Genomic DNA, 7,357 nt, shown 5'->3' with positions numbered 1-7,357 from the left:
AAGAAAAAAGGGAAAGAGAGAGAGAGGCTTAAATAGATATTTTTAGTTCAAGTTCCTAGAACCTACCCCAGTTTGAGCAAGTTAAGAGTAGTGAAACAATTCCCACATCCAGTAATGATTCAAGTCTCCCAATCATGACCTTCACCTTCCCTGAGCTGTCATTATCAATCCACTATAAGTAAGTTCCTACTCGCCACTAAATCCACTGAAACGTCACAACTTCACAACAGCTGAGAACCCACCACAGAGTACTGGTGCACAACCATTACCTAAACTTGGGTGAAGTGGTGTGAGCGTGCTGCTGGGCAAGGGCTCTGTCCCCATCTCCAGCTCGCTGGCGTCACTACGCGGATGAAAATAGTCAACTCTGCAAGGTACAACTCAAACAAAATCCCCCACCACAGACTATTACCTTTCTAGGTCTAGATTAGCTGGGGCGGGGAGACCATCTGAGTGGGCGGACTCAAAGAGGAAAAATTATTATTACTGTCTTAATGGAAATTTCTCAGGACATGTTCAAACTGCAGAAATGGGCTACTCTATACTAATTACAGGACGATTGATCACACCTTCACTCAATATGGAACATTTACTAGTGACCAGTTTCCTGCAACAACAGATTCATTTGGAAACTGCACACTGCAGAAGGCAATCTTGTGACTTTCATCTAGTTGTACATAAAAAACACAAATCAGTCTGGGAGTCAGGCACAAACAGTGGTACAAAAGCATGAACAGAAATCCCCTATCAAAGAATGTGCAGTTTCCTACTGTAGAACTCCTATCTAGATTCCGGTTTTTGGAAACTTACTGCTGGTTCATTTGTTCAGAGAGGTTCTTCACTACACCTCTCTTCTATTCCTATCTCCTCCTGCTAAAACCCACTGAATGAAGAACGCTTACTATGGATGTACATGGAACCAAAAGCCCCAATGTAACTCAGTCACACGCATCAGCACAGCGGCTGCTGGTTTAATCTGCTCACCCAGCCTCATGTGTTTAGGGACTCTGTGGATCTTATTCAAGCTAGAAGTACCCAACACTTTTGTCCTTTGGAATCTAATCAAAGCTCCAATGTACATATAAAAGTCCCATATATGATAAATCTCTGATTCCAACAAAAGGGATTCAAGGGAGGGAGGAACGAGAAAAGCCTGGGAAAGGGGCAGGTAGTACCCAGGAGACTGCCACAGCTGGCCGTGTGCTTCCTTTCCTAGTCTGTAAATGGGGGTTGAGCTAGCCAGATGTCCTGGTTCCCAACCAGCTGACGCGCAAGCACTCCGTCTTGAAATCCATTTCTACCCAGGCTTGGGTCAAACAACTTCCTTACCACTTTGTGTCAACAATTTAAAGTGGTTTTCACATATTTCAGTGATGCAGTTTGAGATTTCCCGCTCTCTCCTATCCCCTCAAAGACTGTTTCATTTCACTGGTGCAAATCACCTGGCCAAGCTGACTGGCCTGGTGAAGACATGGCCTTTGAGTAACCTAGACCAGGGCACATTTGTCTGTTTCTCATGAACAATGTTAACTAAATGGAAACATAATTCTGTTAGTTCTTCTATAGATCTACTTGGAAAGATGAGATTGTTCAAAAATTACATGAGAAAATCACCCATTACCACTAAGGTAAACCTTTGAATATCTAAGAGCTCCAGAGCCTCAAATTTCTACTACTGATTCATAACATTTTCCTCTTGGCAATGGACTACATGCTAAAGCAGCCCGGTCTTGCAGCATGTTTGTGTACCAAAAAGCAGACTTTGAAAGATCCAGTGCTAGTCATCACTGTCACTGCCAGACTCACTCAACTGCAAGTCATTTCTGAGGGTGTTCATGAGCTGGTTGCTTCCTTGTAGCCGGCTGGTTCCATTGGCAATGGCAGGGCTGCTGGTGTGAAGGCTGTGGAGGAGAGACTGGGCCATCGTCCTCGCCTCCCTTGCTGGAGCTATCGTCATCGCTTCCTGAGGAGCTCTCAGAGTCTGAGGAGCTGCTCCCACTGCTGCTGCTCATCTGTCCAATAACATCAACTTCCGCTCTCGGCTCTCTTTTCATATCATCCAACTCAGGTTCCGGTGAGGGGTTATCTTTCAAGGGAGAAGTTTTGGGTGCAACTGGAGGCTTCCTTGGAGCTCTGAAGAGCATCGGTGGTGGAGGTGGTGGTTGGTGGCCGTGATGGCTGTGCCGTTCGAGTAGGCTGCTCTTCCATTCGGGCCTGGATTTTACTGCTCCCCTCAGATCTTGTTTTCTTCACCTGCATGCTACTACTGAGTTTTTCCAGCACCTATTCACCAGTGTCGTGATTAATAATAAGCACACGGTCTTTCTGATAAGGCCATTTGTTTCCCTTGAACACAGTCATTGGTGGTGTGGATCCAGGGATATGTGGCAGTGTGACTTCATCTCCTTTGCCAACCTGAAGCCCTCCTTGACAGGAAGTGTCTTTAGATGCTGGCTTAAAATCATAGAGAATGGTGTGGAAGAAGGCCCTTGGAAGCTTCTCGAAGCTCTCCCCGAGCCCCAGGCAACGTTCCTCGAGGTCCAGCAGTGGGTTTGCGGTCCCGTTCATGGCCGCACACGGGCCTAGCCTAGATGTTCTAGTTTTTTGTTTGTTTGTTTGTTTGTTTGTTTAAAAAAAAAACTGAAGTAAATTTGGATTTTGGAAAATTGCTAGAATAAATTCTTGAATACAGTTCGTGAGCATGTAGGAAATGAAATGGTGATTTCTAGGGAATCATGGATATCTTAATAACAAATCATACTTTTTAATGAGCAGAAGCATATTTGCTGCAAACACGGTACCTTGATATTTTTTTTCAGTCACATTTACCTTGACTTCAATGCCTTGATATTTGTAAATCATTTCCCAAAATCTTTCACGATATGTATGCAAATAAGATTGTCTAAGTTGCATATGTAAGTCTTCAGTTAGCAAGTTTCATTCCTGGTTCCACAGTAACACCGATTCATGGTTGGATAGAAAGCTAGCAGGAATGCTTTGTATCTGTTCCTGTTCTCTTTAACATTTCTACATGTGATTTGAATGAAGATATCGAAGGCATGTCATCAACTGCACAAAGTTTAGGGTAAAAGCTACTGTGTTTGAAAAGAAAGATTAGATTAAAAATATCTTGATTGACCAGAACAGTTGGAAAGGGCAGACTTTCTCTGGCTACAGGGATAGAAAACTCACTGTCATTGCTGCCTTTCTCTTGGGTTTGCTAGGGCCAGCATCCAGAATCCATTGAGTGCCTATTTTCACACTGCATGTAGCAATTCATTACCATGGGGGAAAATAATAGGACAATAATCACTGCCCAGAAAGGACTAATTTTAATGATAAATGATAGACTTTTTTATTGTTGTTGTTTTCTTTAAATGAATAAACATATAAAATATTAAAGTAGGAAAAAATCCCATAGAAACAACGTACTGTAATTTAACTTTTTTTCATTAATACAAACATCTCCTATAATGTCCCAGATATGTGGCTAGGCAGCATTTTTTGTTTTCTAAAAAAAGTGCCTAAAACAGTGCCTGGAACTTAGTCACTAAAAAAATATTTGTTGATTGAATGATTTTAGAAAAGGGAAACTCACTCCTTTCTTAGGTACCATATTTTATTTCTAGGAGCTACCAATTTCTAAAATGGCCTTCCTTATACTGAGTCAAATGCATTTTTCCGTAACTCCCTACTTGTTAGATATAAATATACTTTCCTGATGTGGACAAAATAAATCTAGCTGTCTTCCAAATATTTGAAGACAGCTAACATGTTCCCTTTAAGTGTTTGTTATTTTTTCCAGGTAGAAGGTTAACTCACTCCTGAACCTTTTTCATATAATATAATTTTCTATTTCTTAATCATTTTTATCATTCTCTTCTGAATATACCTCAAATTTACAAAGATTGTCTTAAAATATGGTGCCCTGAACTAAACAGCTCTCCAGATGAAAGCTGATCTGAACACCATGCTACATTATGGTAAGATTAGAGAAGCTGTGTAAGTTAGTAATTACTTCAGTCTTAAATCAATTAAAATCTTTAAAACTACAGGAAGGTCCTAGCTGACATCTGTATTAAACATGTTAATTTTTTTTCCAAAACTAAGATTATATTTTCCATTTTGTTTCCTACAGCGAGTCTTTTATTTTATTAGCCAAAGGATTAAAATGAAGCATTTATTATAAGACAAAGGGTTTTTTTGTTTGTTTGTTTGCCTAAAGTCATTTAAATTTGGTTTTAAAATCTCATACAGTCCTAATCAGATAAACACTCATTGTTCTCTGTGTTCAGTCCTGAACTTTGAAAGCAACACTCTGGTACTCATGGCCTTGGACTTCCGTGGGCAGGAAGCCTGTGGAGGCCCTGAGTCAGCACAGAGCACTGGGTGAGGGGAGTCTGACAAGCCAGTTAGGTGAGAAGCCACCGAAACCCAGTAGAAAGAGATTGCTTAAGTTTCCCTCTAGGCCAAATGGACATGAGAATTGCACGTGCATTATTATTGGTAAGTAGAGAAACTTGCTGCTCTGCTATGTGGTCTGGAAGGAGGAAGAGTGCTAGGATTCTTCCCCAACAGGGAGAATAAGATTAAATAGCCTTAAAGGCACATAAAGACACAATCCTCCCAGTCCTCCCCACACACTGGCTGGCTGGAATATGTCAGACAGGAGTCTATAAGCATGTACTTTGAGAGGGTCCGTAGTGACTAAAGATTCTGCCAATTCATCCTTCAGTAACTTGGATTTTGAGACATTTGGAGCTCTAGGAAGGGTAGCAGTGGGAGGAGGGAAGCCCCGGCCTGCATCTGCAGGAGCCCCTCCTGCACCTTCCCCAACACACAGGGAGCCAGGCCTGCTCATCTGCCTTCTGGGCTGCTCCATGCTGTGAGCCTGCTCCCAGTGCAGGCAGCATGGCCACCAAGACTCCCCCGCCCTCAGTGGTCACACGACCAAGATACTTTTCACATTTAAGTGGATAGAAATTGGGTGAGTATTTCCAGGGGAAAGGCAGAGAAGCAGGGCTGCTGGTGACAGGGGGAATCTCTCTAATGTCCTGACAATTCCACTCTAGCTCCAAACTTGCGTACTCTACTCAGCCAAACACAAACTTAGCTTAGGAAGACCCTTTCTCCTCATAAAGAGTGTTAGCAACCATATCTTGTTCCTTGAGCACCCCCCTTTGGATACTTTCCCCAAATTCTACCCATTCCAAGCAGTTTATCACAGTATTCCTTTAAATCCTTAACAATTCTGTCCCTGGAAGGAATTCTAGTGATGAAATTTTTTCCATTCTGTAACATTTTCAGTGATATTTCATTCCCCTTAGGGAATAGATCCTGGAAAATACCCTGCTGTCCTGATCAAATATGGGATAGGCAAAGTGTAGGCCCTGTGTTCTTTTCATTCTGGGGTTGAAGCCCCATTTCCTTTCCCGAGACCAGTGTGATCAGGAGGCTGGTTCCAACAGAGCCAACCATGGTGGTGGAAAGGAGCTCTTTCCTCACCTGCCTTGCCACACAGCTCCTCTCTCATGCCGCACACCTAGCTTTCTGCAGCTACAATAAATGTGGCATGGGGATCCTTGACCTACCCGTTCCTGAGACCCCCAAAGATAAGTCTTCCCTGGTAACATAGGCTAAACCTTTGTAGAAATTTCAGTGTTTGACACTCTGTTCCTGGGAGTTCAAGAAAGGCCTGGGTGAGCATTGCAACACTATTGCTCCCTGGACTAGGGAGACATTCAAGCCTCTGGGTACTCTAACAGGTTATAATTAGTCTGCAGGATGTCTAGTACTGGAGGAAGTAATTTAATTTCTGAACCACTGAACCATAATTCACAAGCGGAAAAGATTCCCACGTATAGGATCATAATGTTCATACATCACTATATGGGAAAATAATGCCTTCTGTTTATTTATTTGTTCTTTCCTCCTCTCCATCCTTATCTCTGGCCAAGCCACAATCTTTTTTTCCTGACTTCATTTTGAGAGAAAAGTTAATGAAAAATATTTGCACAGTAAAATCATTTCTTATCTCACCCTCAACTGTATTTATATACGGTTGCAGCAGTGGTCTCCCGGTACAGTGAGGCAAAGACTTACGATAAAGAATGTCAGTGAAAAGAAATGAAGAAAGAAGTAAGTGGGCATAATTGTCCCCACTGCCTTCCCCCTTGGCAAACAATCTCTCCTATTCTCTATTTCCCTCCTATCTTACTTATGCTGAGGTGACAGGATTTGGAGAGACCCACCGTACCTCCAAACTCAAGTGATGATGCTGGACAAAGCCTCAAACTTACAAATTGAAAGGAAAAAAAATTAAATGCAACACCATCTTTAAATTATAGTCAAGGCATCCGTAGCCTTGTTTATTTGCCTTGGAAAAGCCTAGATACTGAATGCGCCGTCCCTCGGTCAGCTAAACAAAACATATCTGTGAGCCAAATTCATCCAGAGGGACATGACTGCAAATCCAAGCCATCCATGCAGAATGTTTCACATTTCTTCCACCCTGTCTTTCATTTCTTCCAGGTTCTTCAAGAACTCTATAGCAGACCTTGCACTAGGTTTGATTAAGGTCTTTATCTCATTTAATCTTCTCAACAATCTAATAAGAGAAATATTATCTCCATTTTACAGCAGCACAGACTTTGAGAGATTAGGTGAGTTCCTCCAAGAGCACACAAGCTAGTAGGTGGCAGAGCAAGGGAAGGACACTGTAACATTAAAGTCCATGGTCTTAATCCTTAGGCTGTGCTGCTTCTCTGCAATAAGTGAAGACAGTAATAGTGACCCTCCATGTCAAAGTGACATTCAGCTGCTACATCTTCAGGGTGTCACAGTGTCCTGGAGGTGCCAAGATGCTGTGGGGTGCCCTTATCACTGGGCTGAGGATGGAAGAAGACTGGGCTACCCTTCCCAACACACAAGTCTTCTCATCCACTGCATGTTTGAATCATGTGTCTTTTCTGAGAACCTCTCATTATTCTTCCCCAGCACCTAGAAGCAAGAAGTTTTGGTGAAAACTGGCAGAATGTTTTTTTCTTCCTAGTCCAGTCTTTTAGTCATTGCAAGGTCTCAGGCAAGTTGTAATTATTCTCAGTTCCAAATCTCTAACATATAGTAATTACCTTCCTCTCTTCCTGAAAGAATCAAAAGATAATAGGGTATACGAACGTACTTCACAAATGGGGAAATAACCTACATGATATACTGGTCCAAGCTTAAGTTCCAAAAGTTGGATGGATGTGTTAGTTATGATGAACCCATTGGCAAAAAATGAAGTTGTATAAACAAATTTTTTTTCCTCTGCTGGTATTGTAGATAAGATTCTAAAGCTTACTGGTGTTTAAAATGC

The 7,357-nt window shown here is 42.1% G+C and overlaps 1 pseudogene; it reads right to left on the bottom strand.

Moving 5' to 3' along the window:
- Window positions 1–1,763: 1,763 nt before the first annotated feature.
- On the bottom strand, window positions 1,764–2,568 carry LOC138381788 (ELL-associated factor 1 pseudogene; annotated as a pseudogene).
- Between the last annotated feature and the right edge of the window lie 4,789 nt (window positions 2,569–7,357).

This window comes from Eulemur rufifrons, chromosome 3 (assembly GCF_041146395.1).
Source record: "Eulemur rufifrons isolate Redbay chromosome 3, OSU_ERuf_1, whole genome shotgun sequence".
Taxonomy (NCBI): Eukaryota; Metazoa; Chordata; class Mammalia; order Primates; family Lemuridae; genus Eulemur; species Eulemur rufifrons.
Note: the sequence above shows the minus strand (reverse complement) of the source record. Positions and strands in the feature narration are given on the sequence as shown.